The 26,980-nt window shown below is 40.7% G+C and overlaps 2 pseudogenes; both read right to left on the reverse strand.

Moving 5' to 3' along the window:
• Positions 1 to 18,721: 18,721 nt before the first annotated feature.
• Positions 18,722 to 20,148, reverse strand: Adsl-ps1 (adenylosuccinate lyase, pseudogene 1; annotated as a pseudogene).
• A 5,914-nt stretch (positions 20,149 to 26,062) lies between these two features.
• On the reverse strand, positions 26,063 to 26,325 carry Banf1-ps2 (BAF nuclear assembly factor 1, pseudogene 2; annotated as a pseudogene).
• Positions 26,326 to 26,980: the final 655 nt, after the last annotated feature.

Genomic DNA, 26,980 nt, shown 5'->3' on the forward strand with positions numbered 1-26,980 from the left:
TCAAAGATCAAGAATCGACAAACGGGATCTCATAAACCTGCAAAGGACATGATCATTAGGACAAAACGGCAACCAACAGATTGGGAATAGATCTTTATCAATCCTACAACTGATAGAGGGCTGATATCTAAAATATACAAAGAAGTCATGAAGTTAGACTCCAGAAAGCCAAATAACCCTATTAAAATATGGGGTACAGAGCTAAACAAAGAATTCACAGTTGAGGAACATCGAATGTCTGAGAAGCACCTAAAGAGATGTTCAACATCCTTAGTCATCAGGGAAATGCAAATCAAAACAACCCTGAGATTCTACCTCACACCAGTCAGAATGGCTAAGGTCAAAAACTCAGGCGACAGCAGATGCTGGCGAGGATGTGGAGAAAGAGGAACACTCCTCCATTGTTGGTGGGATTGCAGACTGGTTAAACCATTCTGGAAATCAGTCTGAAGGTTCCTCAGAAAATTGGACATTGTACTACCTGGGGATCCAGCTATACCTCTCCTGGGCATATACCCAAAAATGTTCCAACATAAAACAAAGACACATGCTCCACTATGTTTATAGCAGCCTTAATTATAATAGCCAGAAGCTGGAAAGAACCCAGATGTCCTTCAACAGAGGAATGGATACAGAAAATGTGGTACATTTACACAATGGAGTACGACTCAGCTATCAAAAACAATGACTTCATGAAATTCATAGGCAAATGGAATGAACTAGAAAATATCATCCTGAGTGAGGTAACCCAATCACAGAAAGACACACATGGTATACACTCATTGATAATTGTTTATTAGCTCAAATGCTTGAATCACTCAAGATGCACAGACCACATGAAACTCAAGAAGGATGACCAAACTGTGGGTGCTTCACTCCTTCTTTAAAAGGGGAACAAAAATATCCATAGGAGGGGATAGTGAGGCAAAGTTTAGAGCAGAGACTGAAGGAACACCCATTCAGAGCCTGCCCCACATGTGGCCTATACATATACAGCCACCAAACTAGATAAGATGGATGAAGCTGAGAAGTACATGTAACAGGAACTGTGTCTCTCCTGAGAGACACAGCCAGAGCATGTCAAATACAGAAGTGAATGCCAGCAGCAAACCACTGAACTAAGAACTGGACCCACATTAGAGGAATTAGAGAAAGGACTGAAAGAGCTGAAGGGGCTTGAGACCCCATATGAACAACAATGCCAACCAACCAGAGCTTCCAGGGACTAAGCCACTACCCAAAGACTATACATGGACTGACCCTGGGCTCCAACTGCATACGTAGCAGTGAATAGCCTTGTTGGGGCACCAGTGGAAGGGGAAGCCTTTGGTCCTGCCAAGGCTGGACCCCAGGTGTAGGGGATTGTTGGGGGAGCAGTAATGGGGGTGTGTATGAGGAGGGGAACACCTTTATAGAAGGGGAGGGATAGAGGTTAGGGGGCTTATGGACAGGAAACTGGGAAAGGGAATAACATTTGAAATGTAAATAAGAAATATCCAATTTAATAAAAATGGAAGAAAAAGAAAAGAAAATTACCAAGAAAGTTTCACAGGGTTCTTGAATGAGTCACACAAAAAATGTCAAAAGCAATATAGAAGAAGACTTAATCCAGCTGTGCTGTCACCAGCCTGAGAAATTTCCTGTCCTTTAGGAATCTCCACTCAAGATTTAATGCGCAGTTAATAAAAAGAGAGACACTTGGGGAATGAATAAAGCATGTTTGAGAGCATCACTGAGAACTCTGTAAAGAAAGTCAGACTTGTGTCTTCCCACATATGATACTTGATAACTCTCAAATTATAGTTCAAAACATTCTTTCTTCTTTTTGATGAGTGAGGTTATAGGGTAGACCCCAGAGATGCCTTGAGTGGGATTTGTGCTGGCCAATTTTATGCTAATTTGACACAAATTGGATCCATTTTAGAAGAGGGAACCTCAAATTGAGAAATGCCCCCAACAGATGAGCCTGGGAAGAAGACTAGTGCATTTACTTGATGGAAGATTGATGTGTGTTGGACCATAGGAGGTGGTACCATCTATAAGAAGGTGATCTTGGATGATATAAGAAAGCAGGCTGTTCTGAGCTTTTGGGCTGATATCCATTTTATCAGAGAGTGGAACTGAGCACTGGATCCCCAGTGAAGGAGTTAGAGAAAGAACTGAGATAGCTGAGGGGTTTGCAACCCCATAGGAAGAACAACATTATCAACCAACCAGATACCCGAGAGCTCCCAGGGACTAAACCACCATCCAAAGAAAACACATGGAGGAACCCATGGATCCAGATACATATGTAGCAGAGGATGGCCTTGTTGGGCATCAATGAGAGGAGAAGCCCTTGGTCCTGTGAAGGCTAGATGCCCCAGTGTAGGGGAATAGCAGGGCAGGGAGGCTGGAGTGGGTGGGTGGGTGGGTGGGGAAGCACCCTCATAGATGCAGGGGGAAGGAGGATGGGATAGGGGATTTTCAGAGGGGAAAACGAAAAAGGGGATAACATTTGAAATGTAATAAAATAAAATATCCAATAAAAAAAAAAGAAAGCAGGCTGAGTAGCCATAAGGAACAAGACAGTAAGATGTACTTCTCCGTGGCCTCTGTTATAGTATGTTCAGTTGCCTTGGTTTCCTTCCCTGACTTCTTGACTACAAGTTGTAAGATGAAATAAGCCCTTTCTTCTCCACATTGTCTTTAGCAATGGTACTTTATTAAAAAAAATAGGCATCATTACTAAAATAAGAAATAATCTTTCAAGAAAAATCATGGGCCTCAAGAGTTTCACAAGCAGCTACACATGTCTTTTACTGTAAAGGGGGTTTTGGTACATTTCTAGAAATTTTCAGTATTGCAGATAGAAAATGAGAATGACCATATGCACTTAAGCTTTAAGTACTGCAATTTTAATATTCCCATTTGACATATTATCTATACAATGAATTTTTCTCTGGTGGCCAACTTTACAGCAAATATTATGTGTGAATTCTTGATATTTTGCTATGAGAGGCTTCATAGCAAAAAGCTCTTATCCATATCTTTGCCATCATAATTGTCCCTGTCTTTCTATCATGTCTAAAGAACCAGGCTAACAATGAAAGGAAGAAAAAGAAAGGAAAGAATGAATATCCCTTTGCTCTTTCTGAAGTGATAAGTAAGATAGTCAACTGTAGTCAACTTAGTTTATTTCTATACTGTATGTTCAGTTGTCATGTTATCAGAAGTATGTAATGAATGAAACAATGGTTAGAAGATATACTATCAACAAATTCTACCACATGTCATAAATATGAGTACTGATTAATTTGAGGCTCTAGAAATAGAAAAATCTTACCTCTATATGGGACAATATTGTTGTTATTGCTAACAATCATGTAAGCAGGACAGGGTGTGCAAGAATAAATACAATTATAATATTAGAAATTAGTAAAAGAGAAGCCAATCTACATTTCATATATTTTTATGGAATGGATCATAAATGCAAACCAGGATGGTTGAATGAGCAGTTCTGCTCTATACCTGAACAGTGAACTGACCAAAAAAGACAATAAAGAAGCAATAATAAACCTGAGTCTGAATTAGCATTTGAAAAGCAGTGTGACTCCCTAGAATTCTAATAGATTTCATAATCAGCATTTGTAAACGAAATATGAGGCAAAAGCCTTCAGTATACATAGTCAAAATATTTGTTGTGTGAATATTGTGCATTAAGCCCCATCGTTGACAGTGAATCTCCCATAGTATATACAACAAACACAGAACTCTGCTCTTACCAAGCTTTGACTTAATGTCAGAGACTATAAAGACAACACATTACCATGGTGCTGTACTGAGCAAATGCAGCTTGGAAACAGTAATCTAAAAAGTTTCTAAGAGCATTCATTAGAGGAAACCAACTTATTCAGAGAATTAAGACAATAATAATAATAATAATAATAATAATAATAATAATAATAAAGAAAAGTCTTTCTAAAGGAAGAGAACAATAGAAAAGTATAATAATGGGAGGAAAGGAGTAGAATTCATCAAGGATTTACTAATACAATAGCCAACAAACACTACTGGGAAATTGCAATGTGATAGACACTGTCCTAAGCTTGAGAATATGATACATTGTTAGTTTTTTGTTTGTTTTTATTATTAATCATTCCATTCATTTACATCTCAAATAATATCTCCCTTCCCAGTTACCTCTTCACAACCCCCATCCCATCTGCCCTTTCTCCCTTTCCCTTTGCCTCTATGAGGGTGCTCCCCCACCCACCCATCCAGCATGTCAGACAAGGCCATCCTCTGCTACCTATGTGGCTGGAGCTATGGATCCCTCCATGTATACTCTTTGGTTGGTGGTCTAGTCCCTGGGAGCACTGGGTAGTCTAGCCCGCTGACATTGTTCTTCCTATGGGGTTACACCCTAACTCTATTATTCTATTACTGTCTTAGTCAAGGTTACTATTGCCATGATGAAACACCATGACCTAAAAGCAAGTTGGGGAAGAAAGTACTTACTTGGAATATACTCCCGTATCACTGTTCCTCACTGAAGGAAGTCAAGGCAAGAACTCAAACAGGACAAGAAGCTAGAGGAAGGAATTGATGCAGAGGCCATAAAGGGGTGCTGTTTATTGGTTCGCTCAGCTTGCTTTCTTAAAGAACCTAGCACCACCAGCACAAGAATGGCAGTAATCCAGGTTTTACCTTCAGCTTCACACAATGGCCTCTCTAGACCTCCATGCAGGGACACCCCTGACACACACCTGGTCTTAGAAGCTTCCCTTAACCATGTATATTTAAATATAATTATTATACTTGTGCTAGTGAATATTATACGGATTATTATACACTCTTGTGTTTTTATGTATTTATTCTATTAATTTTAGGAAATGATTGAATTTATTAAACATTTGGGAAGTGATCTTGGAAGCATTGCAATGCAATCCCAGAGACCATCCCCAATGTTCCAATTTTGTACTACTTCATTGTGCAGTAGCTGGGCTCTATTAGAGTTCACAGCTTGGGGTTGATTCACTAGCTTATCAAAACCACCTTGGGCTTTGTTCATTAGCATATCAAGGCTTGTCCTAGACTAGGTTCCTATCTGAGCTGCCAGGGACTTGTTTCTGAGCTCTTAATCACAGCTAAATTTAGGAATTATATTAAGTCACATAAAATAGCTTTTGAGTTACACAAAATGATTTTTTATTTTTAAATCTGAACTTTATCCCAAATTAGATTATTTATTATACTAGTTCTACTGAATACTATACAAATATTTATTAAAACACCTTTCACATCTTAAAATTTAGATTTGTTTTCTGGGAAATGATTTGAATGATTTGGCTTTCTTGTATGTAGAAGAAATACAAGAAATTCTGTCAGTCTACTTTATATTTAACATAAGAATGTTCCTTGTTTTGAATGCTATTCTAGGGTATAGAGACCTGGAGAAATAAGAACAGTTGCTGTTTTCATGATATTCATGGGCTGATTGGAGATGGGCCAGTAAATAAACAATGAAAGTACAATGTGAGCAGAGTTACAATGGAGACATGAATAGCATGCTCTCGGATTACACAGTAGAGTGACTTTTCAAGTTTTTGTTCTGTGTACTCAGAAGCTAAAGCAATGGCAACAGACATTTACAAAATTAAATTTGAACTTGTTGACATGTAAGGAATTAATGGGTCAAATTTGCCTCCTGAATCAGTTGATTGTAGATGAATGTAGATTCATTAACTAGCAGATCATCCCATTCTCCTATGGTCTCCACAGTGTAGTTTTGGGGGCAGAGGTATCAGGGTAGCATCAGTCTTTGGCCACCAGGCCCAGAAGATGAGAGTTTTTTTCCTGTGGAGGAGGAACATTGGGAACTGACCTTACTTTGCCTAGGCAAAGTGCACCAATCAACTCTCCAGTGTCCTGCTTGTCCACAGTTTGAGCTGGGCCCTCATGGCAGTCAAGGCATTGGAGCAGTGTTTCCCAGTGGTTAGCTTTACCACAATTCAGATGGAATCATCATCTTGCCTAAATCATCTTCTTGGAGACCTTGGGAAGTCATTGCTAGGAAAAGGGAATGATGTGAATATTTTGCATATCAAAGCAGATCTGACCTCTAGGTTCTCCCAGCATCCCTCAGTTCCTACTTGGCATACCCTGCCCCCAACCATGAACTTTCCAGCCCAGGGACAGGGCTGCCCTTCCCGGAGTGGCTCTTCCCTATATAATTTAGACATTTGATCTCCCTTTCTCTTTTCTCTTTCCCTTCCTTCTCTCTCTTTGGGTGCATTCTTTCTCTCTTTCTCTCTCCCCACCCACTCCACATGGTGACTTCCCTGTCTTAGGTCCTCAGGACCAATGAACTCACCCAAGAGCAGCTTTCCAAAAAGCCTGCCTTTAATATATTCTTGATTGAGTTGGCTATTTTACCAGCAGTGGCAGAGAAATAACCTATCAGTAAATTTAAACACCTTAACTGCCATATTCAGCTGATCTCTGACAAGATTGAGGACCATTATCTATTAAGTATATTTGAGTTAAACAAACTTTGCTTGTTTTTAATTACTTGCTTTAGGCTTAACCTTGAAAACATGTACAAGAGGATAAATCAAGCTTTTTAATTAATAACATTAGTACTTAGAATGACTACATGTATAGTTCTGAACATATTAAAGCTTAATCATCTTTAATAATAATTTTATAATAAAAAATAACTATTTCTAAACTGAACCTTCTTCTACTGAAGGACCCTAGGGATTTTCGCCAGCCTTACACCCACCCACCTTGGGGCAAGGCTAAGCCAGGTTCCAGCTTTCTGCCTCCGGTCAAGGCTAGGCCTAGTTCCATTTTCCACCCACAGTTCCCCGGAGGAGCAGAAACATTCTTGAAAAACTGCAAAATGTACTGACTGATAGTCACCTGACCGTCTGGTCCCAGATAGAGTTCAAATGTATGTCATTTGCTTGCTAGCCAATAGATTCAAAGCTTAGCAAATAAGTTTAAACTGTAACCTTGTTAATGTAACCTGTACCCCTAAAAAGGCTTGTTATAGCCATTCAGGGTCACTTTCTAGTCACTTGCCATGAGGGGCTGATTGAGGGTCGACCCCGAGGCTCCAGAAAATAAACCTCTGGCATTTGCATCAAACTCTATTCTCCTGTCTCACTTGGAAGGTCTCCCAGTAGTTAAGACTCACTTCGAGTCTTATACTACTATCAAAATAAACATTTTAAATTGTGAATATAGGAACTTGGCAACTTTACTTTCCTCGCCTTTACATAGTATACCATTACAGAATATCACAGTTACTTATATGACTCAATTTATCAAAATAGCTAAAGCTTAAAAAAGTTAGTAAAGACAAGGAGGTTAGCCATTCAGTCTTAAATCAGTCTCTGTTAGATTGAATAAAACCTTGGGTAAGATAACACCATTTCCAGAATACTTAGATAATTTTCTTGCTGTGTCATAAGATAGGAATACTCTCGTCTCTGGTGTTTAGCATTTAGTGTTCATAGCTATGACCCTAATGTCTTAACCTTTTATCTATTTATTACAATTACGTATTAATAAACCATACTAAGATCATCATAATGAATATCTTATATATTTAAAATGTCCTATAATATTTAAATAATTTTAAAGATTTTTCTTAAAATTATCCAGGTTCTTTTATCATTTGAATATTCTGTAAAACTCCAATTTTTTTCACTAAAAGGGGTTTAAAATCTTTCAACTGCATGCTCTTGCCATATGAATAAAAATAAAGTAAGTATTTTTTAATTTGAAGAATGAAGATATAGGGTACAACCATAACTTGCACAAGGCTAAAACAAGCTCCAACATTGCAAATGATTCAATGCTCACTATCTTCAGTTCCTCTGGGACTTCGGTCACTTCTGTGGCCTCAATCTTCCCAGCATACATAGCCTGTTGTCTACATCCCAGTGGGTTTATAACCACTATAACCTGGGGGACGTTTATATTACAAAGTTTGGCTATCAGCAAGGTATGTCCTTGTATACATGCCATGGAGGTGCTGTTATAATACCTTAATACACAAGCATTGTTTTTAAATCCTATTTTTCTTTTTAAAGATAGATTTATTTATTTATTTATTTATTTATTTATTTACTTATTTATTTATTTTTATGAGTGCTCTAGCTGCATGTACACCTGTATGCCAAAAGACAGCATCAAAACTCATTGTTGGTGGTTGTGACCCACCATGTGGTTGCTGCAAATTGAACTCAGAACCTCTGGAAGGACCTCTTAACTGCTGAGCCATCTCTCTAACTCACAAATCCTATCTTTCATAAACCTTGTTTTGAGGACAGGACAGGAATTGTCATACAAGAATCCACCTTAATCCAAAATATCTCTGTGACCTGTTGTCTCTTTTGTTGGCTCAAACCCTGTGGTTCCTTTTAATTAAGATGACAATAAAGTCACATGATATTCTTCTTTTCCAACCCTAGCAAAGATGGCTGAGATCCACCTGGTTGCCTATATCCCAAAATGGAATCATGCCATGTGGTTCCTTTAAGATTATCTATGCATCTTTTACGCCTGCCTGCCTACCTCGTGGGACTGAGCCACTGCTAGATCCTTGGACTTCCATTCACAGCTGCTGCTGATCATTGTTGGGGACTTGGACTACAGACTGAGCGTCAGGACCCCTGCGCCTGAGACACCGCCTGAACCTGAAGGAAACAGACCGGATAAACAGTTCTCTGCACCCAAATCCCGTGGGACGGAGAGCTAAACCTTCAGAGAGGCAGACACGCCTGGAAAACCAGAAGAGACTGCACTCTGCACACACATCTCGGACGCCAGAGGAAAACACCAAACACCATCTGGAACCCTGGTGCACTGAAGCTCCCAGAAACGGCGGCGCAGATCTTCCTGGTTGCTGCCGCCGCAGAGAGCTCGTGGGCAGCACCCCGCGAGCGAACTTGAGCCTCTGGACCACAGGTAAGACCAACTTTTCTGCTGCAAGTGACCTGCTTGGTGAACTCAAGACACAGGCCCACAGGAACAGCTGAAGACCTGTAGAGAGGAAAAACTACACACCCGAAAGCAGAACACTCTGTCCCCATAACAGGCTGAAAGAAAACAGGAAAACAGGTCTACAGCACTCCTGACACACAGGCTTATAGGGCAGTCTAGCCACTGTCAGAAATAGCAGAACAAAGTAACACTAGAGATAATCTGATGGTGAGAGGCAAGTGCAGGAACCCAAGCAACAGAAACCAAGACTACATGGCATCATCGGAGCCCAATTCTCTAACCAAAACAAACATGGAATATCCAAACACACCAGAAAAGCAAGATCTAGTTTCAAAATCATATTTGATCATGATGCTGGAGGACTTCAAGAAAGACGTGAAGAATTCCCTTAGAGAACAAGTAGAAGCCTACAGAGAAGAATCACAAAAATGCCTGAAAGAATTCCAGGAAAACATAATTAAACAAGTAGAAGCCCATAGAGAGGAGTCACAAAAATCCCTGAAAGAATTCCACGAAATCATAAATAAACAAGTAGAAACCCATAGAGAGGAGTCACAAAAATAACTGAAAGAATTCCAGGAAAACACAATCAAACAGTTGAAGAAATTAAAAATGGAAATAGAAGCAATCAACAAAGAACACATGGAAACAACCCTGGATATAGAAAACCAAAAGAAGAGACAAGGAGCTGTAGATACAAGCTTCACCAACAGAATACAGGAGATGGAAGAGAGAATCTCAGGAGGAGAAGATTCCATAGAAATCATTGACTCAACTGTCAAAGATAATGTAAAGCAGAAAAAGCTACTGGTCCAAAACATACAGGAAATCCAGGACTCAATGAGAAGATCAAACCTAAGGATAATAGGTATAGAAGAGAGTGAAGGCTCCCAGCTCAAAGGACCAGTAAATATCTTCAACAAAATCATAGAAGAAACTTCCCTAAAATAAAAAAAAGAGATACCCATAAGCATACAAGAAGCCTACAGAACTCCAAATAGATTGGACCAGAAAAGAAACACCTCCCATCACATAATAGTCAAAACACCAAACGCACAAAATAAAGAAAGAATATTAAAAGCAGTAAGGGAAAAAGGTCAAGTAACATATAAAGGCAGACCTATCAGAATCACACCAGAATTTTCGCCAGAAACTATGAAGGCCAGAAGATACTGGACTGATGTCATACAGACCCTAAGAACACAAATGCCAGCCCAGGTTACTGTATCCTGCAAAACTCTCAATTAACATAGATGGAGAAACCAAGATATTCCATGACAAAACCAAATTTACACAATATCTTTCTACAAATCCAGCACTACAAAGGATAATAAATGGTAAAGCCCAACATAAGGAGGCAAGCTATACCCTAGAAGAAGCAAGAAACTAATCGTCTTGGCAACAAAACAAAGAGAAGAAAAGCACACAAACATAACCTCACATCCAAATATGAATACAACAGGAAGCAATAATCACTATTCCTTAATATCTCTCAACATCAATGGCCTCAACTCCCCAATAAAAAGACATAGATTAACAAACTGGATATGCAACGAGGACCCTGCATTCTGTTGCCTACAGGAAACACACCTCAGAGACAAAGAAAGACACTACCTCAGAGTGAAAGGCTGGAAAACAACTTTCCAAGCAAATGGTCAGAAGAAGCAAGCTGGAGTAGCCATTCTAATATCAGATAAAATCAATTTTCAACTAAAAGTCATCAAAAAAGATAAGGAAGGACACTTCATATTCATCAAAGGAAAAATCCACCAAGATGAACTCTCAATCCTAAATATCTATGCCCCAAATACAAGGGCACCTACATACGTAAAAGAAACCTTACTAAAGCTCAAAACACACAATGCACCTCACACAATAATAGTAGGAGATTTCAACACCCCTCTCTCATCAATGGACAGATCATGGAAACAGAAATTAAACAGAGACATAGACAGACTAAGAGAAGTCATGAGCCAAATGGACTTAACGGATATTTATAGAACATTCTATCCCAAAGCAAAAGGATATACCTTCTTCTCAGCTCCTCATGGTACTTTCTCCAAAACTGACCATATAATTGGTCAAAAAACGGGCCTCAACAGGTACAGAAAGATAGAAATAATCCCATGCATGCTATCGGACCACCACGGCCTAAGACTGGTCTTCAATAACAATAAGGGAAGAATGCCCACATATACGTGGAAATTGAACAATGCTGTACTCAATGATAACCCGGTCAAGGAAGAAATAAAGAAAGAAATTAAAGACTTTTTAGGATTTAATGAAAATGAAGGTACAACATACCCAAACTTATGGGACACAATGAAAGCTGTGCTAAGAGGAAAACTCATAGTGCTGAGTGCCCGCAGAAAGAAACAGGAAAGAGCATATGTCAGCAGCTTGACAGCACACGTAAAAGCTCTAGAACAAAAAGAAGCAAATACACCCAGGAGGAGTAGAAGGCAGGAAATAATCAAACTCAGAGCTGAAATCAACCAAGTAGAAACAAAAAGGACCATAGAAAGCATCAACAGAACTAAAAGTTGGTTCTTTGAGAAAATCAACAAGATAGATAAACCCTTAGCCAAACTAACGAGAGGACACAGAGAGTCTGTCCAAATTAACAAAATCAGAAATGAAAAGGGAGACATAACTACAGATTCAGAGGAAATTCAAAAAATCATCAGATCTTACTATAAAAGCCTATATTCAACAAAACTTGAAAATCTACAGGAGATGGACAATTTCCTAGACAGATACCGGGTACTGGAGTTAAATCAGGAACAGATAAACCAGTTAAACAACCCCATAACTCCTAAGGAAATAGAAGCAGTCATTAAAGGTCTCCCAACCAAAAAGAGCCCAGGTCCAGACTGGTTTAGTGCAGAATTCTATCAAATCTCCATAGAAGACCTCATACCAATATTATCCAAACTATTCCACAAAATTGAAAGAGATGGATCACTCCTGAATTCCTTCTATGAAGCCACAATTACTCTTATACTTAAACCACACAAAGACACAACAAAGAAAGAGAACTTCAGACCAATTTCCCTGATGAATATTGACGCAAAAATACTCAAGAAAATTCTGGCAAACCGAATCCAAGAGCACATCAAAACAATCATCCACCATGATCAAGTAGGCTTCATCCCAGGCATGCAGGGATGGTTTAATATATGGAAAACCATCAACGTGATCCATTATATAAACAAACTGAAAGAACAAAACCACATGATCATTTCATTAGATGCTGAGAAAGCATTTGACAAAATTCAACACCCCTTCATGATAAAAGTCCTGGAAAGAATAGGAATTCAAGGCCCATACCTAAACATAGTAAAAGCCATATACAGCAAACCAGTTGCTAACATTAAACTAAATGGAGAGAAACTTGAAGCAATCCCACTAAAATCAGGGACTAGACAAGGCTGCCCACCCTCTCCCTACTTATTTAATATAGTTCTTGATGTTCTAGCCAGAGCAATCAGACAACAAAAAGAGGTCAAGGGGATACAGATCGGAAAAGCAGAAGTCAAAATATCACTATTTGCATATGATATGATAGTATATTTAAGTGATCCCAAAAGTTCCACCAGAGAACTACTAAAGCTGATAAACAACTTCAGCAAAGTGGCTGGGTATAAAATTAACTCAAATAAATCAGTAGCCTTCCTCTACACAAAAGAGAAACAATCCAAGAAAGAGATTAGGTAAACGACACCCTTCATAATAGACCCAAATAATATAAAGTACCTCGGTGTGACTTTAACCAAGCAAGTAAAAGATCTGTACAATAAGAACTTCAAGACACTGAAGAAGGAAATTGAAGAAGACCTCAGAAGATGGAAAGATCTCCCATGCTCATGGATTGGCAGGATTAATATAGTAAAAATGGCCATTTTACCAAAAGCGATCTACAGATTCAATGCAATCCCCTCAAAATACCAATCCAATTCTTCAAAGAGTTAGACAGAACAACTTGCAAATTTATCTGGAATAACAAAAAACCCAGGATAGCTAAAACTATCCTCAACAATAAAAGAACTTCAGGGGGAATCACTGTCCCTGAACTCAAGCAGTATTACAGAGCAATAGTGATAAAAACTGCATGGTATTGGTACAGAGACAGACAGATAGACCAGTGGAATAGAATTGAAGACCCAGAAATGAACCCACACACCTATGGGCACTTGATTTTTGACAAAGGAGCCAAAACCATCCAATGGAAAAAAGATAGCATTTTCAGCAATGGTGCTGGTTCAACTGGAGGGCAACATGTAGAAGAATGCAGATCGATCCATGCTTATCACCCTGTACAAAGCTTAAGTCCAAGTGGATCAAGGACCTCCACATCAAACCAGACACACTCAAACTAATAGAAGAAAAACTAGGGAAGCATCTGGAACACATGGGCACTGGAAAAAATTTCCTTAACAAAACACCAATGGCTTACGCTCTAAGATCAAGAATCGACAAATGGGATCTCATAAAACTGCAAAGCTTCCTGAAGGCAAAGGACACTGTGGTTAGGACAAAATGGCAACCAACAGATTGGGAGAAGATCTTTACCAATCCTACAACAGATAGAGGCCTTATATCCAAAATATACAAAGAACTCAAGAAGTTAGACCGCAGGGAGACAAATAACCCTATTAATAAATGGGGTTCAGAGCTAAACAAAAAATTCACAGCTGAGGAATGCCAAATGGCTGAGAAACACCTAAAGAAATGTTCAACATCTTTAGTCATAAGGGAAATGCAAATCAAAACAACCCTGAGATTTCACCTCACACCAGTGAGAATGGCTAAGGTCAAAAACTCAGGTGACAGCAGATGCTGGCGAGGATGTGGAGAAAGAGGAACACTCCTCCATTGTTGGTGGGATTGCAGACTGGTACAACCATTCTGGAAATCAGTCTGGAGGTTCCTCAGAAAATTGGACATTGAACTGCCTGAGGATCCAGCTATACCTCTCTTGGGCATATACCCAAAAGATGCCCCAACTTATAAAAAAGACACGTGCTCCACTATGTTCATCGCAGCCTTATTTATAATAGCCAGAAGCTGGAAAGAACCCAGATGCCCTTCAACAGAGGAATGGATACAGAAAATGTGGTACATCTACACAATGGAATATTACTCAGCTATCAAAAACAACGGCTTTATGAAATTCGTAGGCAAATGGTTGGAACTGGAAAATATCATTCTGAGTGAGCTAACCCAATCACAGAAAGACATACATGGTATGCACTCATTGATAAGTGGCTATTAGCCCAAATGCTTGAATTACCCTAGATGCCTAGAACAAATGAAACTCAAGACGGATGATCAAATGTGAATGCTTCACTCCTTCTTTAAAAGGGGAACAAGAATACCCTTGGCAGGGAAGGGAGAGGCAAAGATTAAAACAGAGACTGAAGGAACACCCATTCAGAGCCTGCCCCACATGTGGCCCATACATATACAGCCACCCAATTAGACAAGATGGATGAAGCAAAGAAGTGGAGACCGACAGGAGCCGGATGTAGATCGCTCCTGAGAGACACAGCCAGAATACAGCAAATACAGAGGCGAATGCCAGCAGCAAACCACTGAACTGAGAATAGAACGTTGAAGGAATCAGAGAAAGAACTGGAAGAGCTTGAAGGGGCTCGAGACCCCATATGTACAACAATGCCAAGTAACCAGAGCTTCCAGGGACTAAGCCACTACCTAAAGACTATACATGGACTGACCCTGGACTCTGACCTCATAGGAAGCAATGAATATCCTTGTAAGAGCACCAGTGGAAGGGGAAGCCCTGGGTCCTGCTAAGACTGAACCCCCAGTGAACTAGACTGTTGCGGCGAGGGCGGCAATGTGGGGAGGGTTGGGAGGGGAACACCCATAAGGAAGGGGAGGGGGGAGGGGGATGTTTGCCCGGAAACCGGGAAAGGGAATAACACTTGAAATGTATATAAGAAATACTCAAGTTAATAAAAAAAATTTATCTATGCATAGATTTGTAACTGTCAACTCTATGTTATGTTTTAACTCCTTTGTTGCAGATTTTTAACCATATCCAATAAACTTACAAATCTTGAGATATAGGAAGTTCATATAATAGTCTTATGCAATTAAATGAAACCAATCATCTCTTTAGCTGTTCTGCTTTGCTCTTTTTTCCTTGTTACAGCCCCTCACCTAAACACATTAGGGAGAGACATAACCCTAGTCCAGAGCCAGCCTTTCAATACAATATTACGACGTAGAACAACTTTAATATTATCCACACCTAAAAAACATTTGAGTCCCTCTTACATTAGATCCAGAGGCCAGAAAGCTCCAAGATAAATTCTGAGCTCAGGCAAGAAAAACAGTAAAATTACAAACAAGAAACAGAGAACACAGCAAGCTCACTCATTCAAAGACCAGTCAGAATATCTTGGCTGGCCACCATACATTCATACATTCAATTGAGCCTGACAGAAGTCTGTCTTGACTCCTTGTTTGCAACAAGACTTACAGACACATCAGAAAACACAGACCCATCCATACACACAAGACAGACAAAACTTTTCCTAGCTCCTTCAGTGTTACAATGGGGGAGGGGGAGGAGCCTTGGTAGCTGCAGTTATAGAATCCAATGCTCAGCACCCTATAGTGCCTGTCTACATCATATGAGAAAGGGAGGTCAATGGAGCCTTTTGGTACAGCAGGAGGTTGTCCTGGAACTGAAACTCCAGCCCACAGTGGTGCTGCAGTGAGACCAGCCAAGAACAGCCCACTGACAGCTTCTTCACTGAGACCCTGGGCTTCTGCACAGGGCATTTGTCCCTGCCATGCACAAACCGGCGGCTATATAATGCTACTGAATCCCCTGCTTCAAAGGTTCAGCTGTTTTCAGAGTAACCTTTGGAGCTGCCCTCCAGCTTATCAGTTTTGTGTATCCAGTAGCCCTGAATCAGAAAGACAGGTAGAGGAACAAGATAAGACACAGAGCCAAAAAGACAACAGAAAACAAAAGACAATGAGGTCTGTCAAACAATTAGAGTCCTTCAGAGGTCCCCCAGTCTGAACAAGAGAAATTCTCTTAAGAAATTCTCTTAAGAAATAGAAAGCTGCTCTTTTTTTCCAATAGCCTCCCTGCCAACCCAGATGCAGGGAACCAAACTCTTGGATTGGCCCCAGTGGCATGGGGATGACCTTATGACTCTCCGCTCTGTTCTGCAACCTAGGCATTGGATCCTGGTAATGGGTGCCAAGGTGCTGGGCCGCTCCAAGTGTTTTTTTCTTCAGCTTCCAGTGTCACTAGGGTGTCCTCAAGACCCTAACACAGGTCAGAAAAAATTGGTGGCTCTGGCTGAACCCCTAATCTACCAGAAATAATCAGTGGGCTTTGATGAAGGGTTGGTGGGTTTGTCAGGCTCCCTATATGCCCAGATCAGGATCCCTCAGAGAACCAGAATAGGAAACCTCTGGGGATTGGGGGGAGGGAGAGGAGAGAGGGAGAGAATGGGGGAAAATGCTTGCTGTTTTCCTTTCCAACACAGCTGTTTTCTCCAGGAGTTTGCAGAGCACATCCCATGGGAACAAACTTGTCTAGGGGAGCGAAAACATGTGACATTTTTATTTCCTAAGAACCACACCCCTCAATCTCAGAAGTTATCTGTCTTTGGGCAAGTGGGATTTACATGTTAACTGGTTTTTACAACATGGCTTGGAATGGCCTCTTAGTCATGGAGAGCCAGGTCAGATAAACTGGGGACAGGTACTGACTAAGTTAGGGTTTCTATTGCTGTGATGAACACCATGACCAAAGCAACTTGGTGGGGGATGAGGCGGGGGAGGCTGGTATTTGGATTACATTTCCACAACCTCGCCTACTGAAGGTAATCAGTATAGGAACTCAAACATGGCAGGAATCTGGGGGCAGGAGAGATGGCTCAGCTGTTAAGAGCGCCCCACTACTCTTCCAGAGGTCCTGAGTTCAAATCCCAGCAACCACATGGTGGCTCACAACCATCTGTAATAAGATCTGATGCCCTCTTTTGGTGTGTCTTAAGACAGCTACAGTGTACTTACACATAATGAATAAATCTTTTTTTTAAAAGGTATTGTCTTCTAAAATAGCAAAAGGGATGGGGCACAAAGTGGAGGGAAGGGAACTGAGGAAGAGTGGATATGAGAGAGAAATTTTGGGAAGGAATAAGGGTGAATATGATCAAAAAACATTGTTCGATGTACTCAAAGAATTAAAATATTAATAAAAACTATTGATGCAAACAAAAGGGGAAATATTCTAATGATAGAGTTCCAATTTTGCCATTTTTTTAAATTTAATTTTACACTCCAGATTTTATTCCCTTCCCCACTCCCCCGACTGTTCCAATTCCTATACCCACCCCCATCCCCTGTCTCCACAAGGATGTCCCTACCCACTCACCCCACCAGACCTCTAAACTTCCTGGGGCCTCCAGTCTCTTGAGGGTTAGGTGCATCTTCTCTGACTGAACTCAGACCTGGGAGTCCTCTGCTGTATATGTGTTGGGGGCCTCATCTCAGCTGGTGTATGCTGCCTGGTTGGTGATCCAGTGTCTAAGAGATCTTAGGGGTCCAGGTTAATTGAAGCTGCTGGTCTTCCTACAGGGTTGTCTTCCTCCTCAGCTTCCTCCAGCTTTTCCCTAATTCAACCACAGGGGTCAGCAGCTTCTGTTCATTGGTTGGGTGCACATATCTGCATCTGACTCTTTCAGCTGCTTGTTGGGTCTTTTGAGGGGCAGTCATGATAGGTCCCTTTTTGTGAATGTGCCATAGCTTCTGTTGGTATTCTGTCTAAGTTCCACCCTCAGAGTTACCTGGCAATAGCCAGGTATGCTCTGCCCCACAGTTACTTGGCAATAGCCAGGTTGGCTTGACACTATATAAGGGGCTGATTGGCCCCTCCTCTCTCCTCTCCTCTCCTCTCCTCTCCTCTCCTCTCCTCTCCTCTCCTCTCCTCTCCTCTTCTCTTCTCTTCTCTCTTGCCCTCTCCCCCTCTGTCCCTTCTCTCCCCATTACCCTCCCCACTTCCCTCCACATGCTCATGGCCGGCCTCTATTCCTCTCCTCCTTCTCTCATTAAACCTCTCCTTGTGGAACCATGTTGACTTGGTGTGGTCTGTCTGGACACAAGCCGAGATTTAAAGCCCAACAGCTTCAGTAATGGTGTCAGACCTTGGGGTCTCCCTTGAGAGCAACCCCATCCCTCACTTGATGCCCTGTCTTTCTGCTGAAGGTGGGTTCAATAAGTTTCCTCTCCCCTCCGTAGAGTGTTTCATCTAGGGTTCCCCCTTTGAGTCCTGAGGGTCTCTCACTTCCCAGATCTCAGGTACATTCTAGAGCATCCTCCCAACCTCCTTCCTCCCGAGGTCACCTGTTTCCATCCTTTCTGCTGGCCCTCAGGGCTGCAGTCCTTTTCCCTGACCCAATACCAGATCATGTTTCCCCTTTCCCCACACCCCCATCCCCTCAATTTTGCCATTTTTAAGAACTTATACTGACTGTAAACCATTTTGATTTTTTATCTCACTCTTTGTTCCATTACATGATATGTTATCTTCTCTTGGAATAGTTGTTCCTTCTCAATTCTATTCAGTCTCTCTCTCTCTCTCTCTCTCTCTCTCTCTCTCTCTCTCTCTCTCTCTCTCTCTAGAATATAATTAGAAAACTCTCAACAAATTTTTCCTTAATTTTACTCTGCTCTACAGACCTAGCTGTCCTTTCCCCTCCATCACACTTTCATAGAGTTTTAGCATGGGATGCACCTGCTCTTTGAGGAATCTGGTGTGGCACTCCACAAGTGAAAGAAGAGGGAGCCAACAAATGCTCTGACTGAGTGAATAGGGTTGAAGAAGGCACCTGCCTGAATGTGCTCTGTGAGGCTCCTTCCTGCTTAGCCATGGTAGCTGCTTGCTGGGAAAGCACTCTAATTTTCTTAAAAGAGTCCTGTCAACTGCCTTCCGCTTTGACCATAACCATGATGTTCTTTGTGGTCATGAAAGGCAGCTCTTGCTGAATGCACCTTTCAGTTACTTACTTGGAGGTATTCATTAATCCTTCAGAAATGTTCTATATGGTATTTAGTATAGCATATTCAGTGAGAAATGCTTCCTCCAAACAGATCTGTGGGTTGTGCTATTACACAGTGTGTGTTTGAACCGTGACACAGAAGCTAACTGTAGTGGGTCTAAGATAGAGGCCATCAGGTGAATAGTCAAGGTGCAGCAAAGTTCTGAGCACATGGGGTTCTGCTTGTATAACATTGCACTTGAGCAACTCTACTGTTTGACAAACAGCTTCTCCATCTCCTTCAGGCTCAGTAGGAGGCTTATGTCAATGCAAAACTTGTGTACTGATGCTTCTAAGATAACCAACCCAGATAATACTTCTATGCTCACTTTCATGTATAGGTCTGTCCTGTGATGATGAATGCACTCTTAAATCTTGCCCTTCCTGTCACCAACTTGTCCAGCTGCTCCACCTCCTGGTGATCTCCCTCAAATAAGTACTGAAAGTGGGCCTGAGTGCTAGTGGTGACTTTCATTGCCCTGGAGTGCAACTCATCACAGATACACTTCAAGTTCTGGAGATTCATACAGAGATCTTGAATCCAAAGGCAGCATTGTTTCCTAATAGTGGTCAGCTGAGCAGGCTGAAAATATGTGAAAGCCAGGGTGGGCAGATCAGTGCATTCCTTAGCAAGGTATACAAGCCTCAAGATGACTCTTGCAAGCTTTGGCAAAAGCTGACCAAATTCATTTCTCAGAATAATCAGGCTGTATTGTCTCCAAAACAATAGGAGGTGGCGCCACGCTGAATAATGTCCACAACTTGCAGACAGCAGTGTCTGAACGTGGACAGGGAGCCATCCCATCTTGGAAGGGTAGCATCCCTTCTTCAGTTGCCAACTACGTCAATATTGTTCAGGTTTGACGTCATCTCCCAGATTTATTTACCTGTGAAAGGTACATCAGTGTCTCCTAGGCCTCCACCAGCCACAACCCCAGTTGCTGTCACATCTGGAACATGTACCTGTTGCTGAACAAGAAGCATATCTTGAGGCTAGTGTAGCAGAGCCTGTTGGAGAATGGTAGCTTTCAGGACTGCCAGGGTTGCTGGCGGCAGCCATTTTGAACATTTGACCCAGTCACAGCTTACAATTCTGTTTCTTAATACTTCTTTCTCTTTTTGGTAAGACAAGCTGATCTCAAAAACCACAATCCTCATTCTTCAGCCCCCTAAATCTTGGATTACAGGACATACCATGACCTCTTATAAATCCTTTGCTTATTTATCAGAGTGTGATTAGATAATCATGGCTATTACAGAATAGATTCTATATGATACAGTCACAGTGGAAAAATCACTATATGGATTCATCAGGAAAATTAAAAATAGAATACATTATAGTTCAATCATAACACTTCTGTGTATATACTTGAATGAATCTAAGTTGGTATAACACTGAGATGCTTGCTTATACGTGAATATGAAATAAGCCTATATGTACATCAATACAATAGATTGAAAAATATGGTATATACACTTAATGGCATTTTATTCAGCCATAAATAAGAATGAAATTATGTCATTTGCCATAAAATAGATCATCATGTTAAGTGAAATGGGCCAGAATCAGTAAGACAGTGTGTTTTACATATTTTTATATGAGTGTGTGTATGTATAATATTAAAGTAGAAGGAAAAGTATGTGGGAGTATAAAGGATGTTAAAGGCAGAAAAGAACGCATATATGAATGCATGTATGTTTATGCATGAAAGTAGAAAGAGGACTATTTAGGGGATGCTTAGGTCATAATGAAACCCATTATTTTATCTACCTCATAAAGGATATTAATGAAAATAAAATGGAGGATTTATCTGTTTGTATTGAAGACTACCCAGAAGCCATATTTTCAACAGCAGCAAACAAGAAAACCAAGAAAATGGAGCCTTCTCGTTTTATTGTTGCTAAAATAAGTCATAGCAGAGTCAGATGCAGTAACATTACCCACATGTTTACAGTGTGGCTGTTTCAACTCTAACCATAAAAGCCACAGTTATGGCAGAAAACTAAAACATTCTCAGAAACGCCTTTTTGGTTTTTTGCATTTAATGACAAGAACTGGTCATATGGCTACCCTGAGCTTCAAAGGGAGCAAAGACACTCAGCAAGTTGTATCACTGCCTTGAATAAAATCAAATACCTGCTAGTAAGGAAAACTAAGAAGACAGATTCTATGTTAGAAGCTAAAAATGTCTGCCATGTGTCATCTCAGGCTACCACATGTAACTTAGTATTTGGACAGTTTAATACAAGGCATTGAAAGCCTATCTCTTTGAAGATACACCAGGTATAACTTCAAGAAGTATTAAAGGATCTAGGTCAGTAGGTAGACTAACCTGCTTGCTAGTGTTCACTTCCTTGTGTAATCACATCCAAATGAATCTGGATTAGATTTAATAACTTGCTTCTACAAATGTGGTGGAAAGTAATGGGAATGCATAACTAAGATTAGGTTACCAAAGATCACAATTTCCTTTTGCTACTAGAATCTCTCTGATCACTTTCAGGCTTAGATGAAATTCATTTCAATTTGGGTTTATTAGGCAAAGAACAGAGGACAAAGGACATCCTTTGCTGAACAACATGCAGAGATCTGTGGCAGCCTGTCCAAACAGTCTGTGAGTGCTTGAATCATGTTAACAACAATATGGACTTGGAAGCAGAATTCTGCAAAAATTGAGCCTCAAAATGTGTATAGCCTGACCAATACAAAAAGACAGGCAAGTGTCTCTGCCTGAGAGAGTTAGAGTAACAGAGGACCTAAGCTGTATCTAGATTTCTGACCTAGATAAATTGTAAGATAACAATGTGAGCTGCTTGCAGTTGTTAGATTTCAAGGATAATTTGCTACGCACTAAAAATAACATTCCTGAAGTAAATGATGGACATGCTCAAACAATCATGTAAACTTTCGGCAATTTGAACTGACAAGCTGTAATTTAGGTATTTTTGCATCTATGCTCCCTTCCTCCAACTCTAGAGGAAGAGTTTTCTAATATTCAGGTTAAAACAGTCTAAAAATAAAACTCAATCTTTCACAGGTGAATGAACTCCCCATCTCTTGAGGCATTAAAGCAGAAACAATGTAAACATCTGTTAGATAGTTTTTGTGGTAAAGCTTCAGACATCAAATGACCAGATTAACTCGATCAGTTCTCTTCACTCATATGAAATAACATTCATATAATAGAATGGAAGTGAATAACAAGGATATTACGAACCAAAATGACCAGTTTATATAGGTTTTACCCAACCATTATTAGGTCACTGGGTATCTATAATTAATCTTTGGCACAACAGTGAGCCTTGTTCCCCTATTTAGCATGCTCAACATGAAGTGGTTTAAGATTCTTTTCATACTTATATTTCTGGAAGCAATGGTTTTAGCAATATGATTGCTAGAACAGCAATGTCAGCATAATCTAACACTGGTAAAATACAAACTCTCAACTCCGTTCTATACATATTGTGTTAGAATCTCTGAAAGAATATGGAAATCTTTGTTCCACCAAATAAAATTGAATCTAAATATTTACATTTGTATTTTATGATTAGAATGTTGGAATGGTATGCACTCACTGACAAGTGGATATTAGCACAAAAGCTTGAATTACCCAAGATACAATCTACAACCACATGAAGTTCAAGAGGAAAGACGACTAATGTGCAGATACTTCAGTCCTTAAAAGGGGGAACAAAAGTATCCAGAGGAGAGGATATGGAGACAAAGTTTGGAGCAGAGACTGAAAGAATGGCCATTCCGTGCCTGTCCCACCTGGGGATCCAGTCCATAAACATACAGCCACCAAACTTAGACAATATTGATGAAGCCAAAAAGTGCATGCTGACAGGAGCCTGATATAGCTGTCTTCTGAGAGGCTCTGCCAGAGCATGACAAATATAGAGGTGAATGCTCACAGACAACCATTGAACTGAGAATGGGGTTCCCATTGGAGGTGTTACAGAAAGGATTGAAGGAGCTGAAGGGGCTTGCAACCCCATAAGAACAACAATACCAACCAACCAGAACTCCAAAGGACTAAACCACCATCCAAAGAGTACACATGGACAGACCCATGGCTCCAGCCGCATATACAGCAGAGGATGGCCTTGTTGGGCACCAATGGGAGGAGAAGCCCTTGGTCCTGCCAAGACTGGATCTCCCAATGTAGGGGAATGTCAGGGTGAGGAGGTGGGAAGGGGTGGGGGAACACCCTCATAGAAGAAGGGGAGGGATTATGGGGTAGGGGGTTCATGGAGGAGATACCTGGAAAGGGGATAACATTTGAAATGTAAATAAAAAATATCCAATAATAAAACAAAAGAATGTAGGGAACATAATTCTTTCTCTCTATAGTTTGGCTCCATAATCTATAAAAGTAACTGCTAAGAGCTCTCCAGGGTGAAATGAGATATTAATACAGTCTTCGTGGTACATAACACATAGTAGACAATCTTATCAATTCTATCAGTTCTATTCTTATCAATAAAAGTGAACTGAATATACAATAAAGAAATTACAGCTTTCAAGTTGGATAAAATTAAAGAGTAAATACTATAACTTCACTTCATAAAGATTCTTGGTGTATTACATTGTTTATGATTTTAATCTGTTTTTATGCTTGATAAAATAATGAATAAATGATGACTTAAACAGCATCTAATTGTGAATAATGGTTATATATTGCCAACTAGTGATTATATGCTTGAGTATCTACTTTATGAATAACTGTCAGTGAATTAGTATCTCCATATAGTTTCTCTCTGTCACATGTGTCTGTGCTGCCTTCCCCTGCTATCAACTAATCTTTTAGTGGGAATGAAAATTCATTTTCATATTGTCCCAAAGGAGAAAATGCCAAGAATTCAGTTCTTACATTCTAGAAAACACTAAAAATAGGACTCAGATTATCTAAGGGTTTATCTCATTTCATTAACACAGGGATGAGAAAAGTGAACCTGTGTTTAAAGGCATTATTTGAGAAAAAGGTGAATCACATGCACCCTTACAAGGAAGTACAATTTACAAAGGGATTTAATATATGTATACTGAAGATTACAGAACAAGTCAGGTCAGTTTGACTCGTTTTAACAAGTTACTATATAAATTCAAGACATTTGAAGGTGTTGGAATACAATAATTAATAAGACGCTGGCCTAATATCCAGTGAGTTTGAACTTCTGAATAAGATGGCAGACTCGGGACTGACCTCTTTGTGAGCTGGTAAAGAACAACCAGATTAAGAAAAAAATAACACACACACACACGCACACACAATATCCCAAAAGAGAAAAATAGCAAAATAGCTTCAGATCTCCATGGAAGAAGTGAAGAAGTATTGCAAATAAGGAAAAAAAGAGAAAGCTGCAGAGAAGTAAGGTGAACACAGGCATAGCTGAATAATTCGCTGACATAGGGAGGGGAAGCAGAAGGTCCCTCCAAGAGATAAGCCAGAAACAGATGGGCAGTTCTAGATCTGGATAAGCCCACAACCCTATCAATCCTCAAATTCAGCTGTGGGTTTTGATGGAGCAGTGGTCCAGAGGACAGGTCACCATTAGCGAGGTGCATCATTTTGCCACATGTCTGGAGGGAGAACCTAATTGTTCAAAATCGAGAGACCTCAGAGGCCTGAAATCAGGAAATATCTGCAGGTGAAGAAGCCACAGTCCTTGAGTGAGCAGTGGCCCAGAGAGGAAGCCACAATTTGGCATGCCACAGTCTTCAGGTGAGTGATGTGTCAGAGATGTAGCTGTGCACAGCAAGAACAACAAATGCAGATTAGCCAAAGGGTCTAGATGAGAGGTTGTATTCACCTAAGAAGTGTTAGGCAGAGGTAGCCCAGCTCTCCATTGGAGTTTGAAAGCTCTGAGCCTCAAGCCAATAGATGGATCAAATTCTGGAACTGTCTATCTTCTTTCACTGCTATAGAGCTCAAAGACTTTGAAGTTCCAGAAATTTACATGGCACGCATGGCTGCCTCCCCCAACAAGGTAATTAATGCTCAGGATGTGTTAAAAGTATGAAGACAGGTTCTCTGCCTGTACCCATATGATTGCTATGGTTCCTTACTATATGTTCAATATATCTGAGAGACATCATTCAGCTAAAACAGAAGTACCATCTGTAAAGTCCTGGAAGTTGGAGGAAGAACACAATGCAAATATTAAGTGTGGCCAGTAGAGGCCCCTGGTACACAAAGGAAAACAACTACAGTGAAAACAATTGACAGAAAGGAGATACTTGTCTAATGTAGACTGCAATGCAAGAGTCCATAAATTCAATTCATCCCACCCTCACAAAGAGAATGGGCCATCTTCATTAGTTTTATAATTTTTAAATGTGTAAGTGTTTTGCCTGTATGCATGTCTGTTCACCATGGGATCTTAGAGTAACAATGACTGTGAGGTGGCATATGGGGGCTGTGAATTGAACCTGAGTCCTTGGAAAGCAAGGCCTGTGCTCTTAACTGTCAAATCATCTCTCCAGGCTCCACCTTCAATTCTGAAGAAACTGTTCCAATGCATTATTTATTTAATGTTCTTGTAATTCCCGCTCCTTTACATGTTTAACAGGATTTTTATTGCATTGTATTTTTTTTTATTTTGACAGTCACTGACTTTATTAATCTAAAAATCTTTATAAGGACAGTGACTACCCTGCCCCCCAAAATGGAACCAAATGGAATCCAACAGATCTTGAAATGAGGGCGAAGGGGGCCAAGAATCCATTCATGAGAACTGATGACTATTGCCATGGAACTGCAGGGTCCTATGAAGGGCAAGGCATGCAAAGGCAAGAATTTCAAAAAGGTTGAAATACTGAGGGGAGAAAACTCCCAAACACCCTGGAGTACATAGGAGGTGAGTGTGAATATTTTCCTTCATGGAGTATATAGGCAGGAGCCCTACCTGTCTGTAGATGCTGGAGACTGGATGCTTTGGCTGGGGGCCTGAAAAGGGGTCCTCAGAGAACATTACAAGAAGGCATCACAGCATTGTTGAAGGCATCTAAAGCAGTCAAGGGACTGCTTAGCATTGGCACCACATGTGTCTTTTAGCCATTCTCAGTTGAGGTCTTCATCTTTCTTTAGCACCAGATACTGACCAAGGACTACATAGCATGTTGAAGTTCTTTTTGTTCAGCTTCTTGCCCAGGGCTTCACCAATCTCGACCAGGCTCTCCACTGACTCCCATCAGCTCTGCCATGAAGTATTAGTGCTTTGGGGAGGTTGTCATCTTGATAAGGCTTAACCATCAGTTGTGGCTCTGGTTATACTCCCAGAGCTACTTAGCTTCTCCTACCCACACCTCAAGCTGCTAGAATGTTCTTCGACTTCATAATTTTTTTCTGAAACAAATACAGAGACACCCAGCCAAACACTGGACTGAGATCAAGGTCTTTTATGGAAGTGTTGAGGGAAGGATTGGGGGATTTAAAGGGAATAGGAACTCCACAGATTGACCAACAGATTCAACTAAACTGAACCCTTGGAGGCTCTCAGAGACTGAGTCACCAACCAAAGAGCATACATGGGCTGTACCTAGGCCCCTGGCATGCGCACACACACACACACACACACACACACACACACACACACACACACACATATACATATGATGCGCAGCTCAGTCTTCGTGTGGGTCCTGAACAACTGGAGCAGTGTTTGTCGCTAAAGCTGTTGCCTGTCGGTGGGATCCATTCTCCAGCTGGGCTGCCTTGTCTGGCCTTAGTGGGAGAGAATGCACCTAATCCAGCAGAGAATTGATGTACCAGGGTTGGGGTGGGGATACTTAGGGAGGAACCCATCCTCTCAGAGAAGAAGAGAAGCAGGATGAAAGGAGGGATTCTGTGAAGGGGGTACTGGGAGGGGAACAGCGATTGGGATGTAAA

The sequence above is a fragment of the Rattus norvegicus genome, chromosome X, assembly GCF_036323735.1.
Source record: "Rattus norvegicus strain BN/NHsdMcwi chromosome X, GRCr8, whole genome shotgun sequence".
Classification (NCBI taxonomy): domain Eukaryota; kingdom Metazoa; phylum Chordata; class Mammalia; order Rodentia; family Muridae; genus Rattus; species Rattus norvegicus.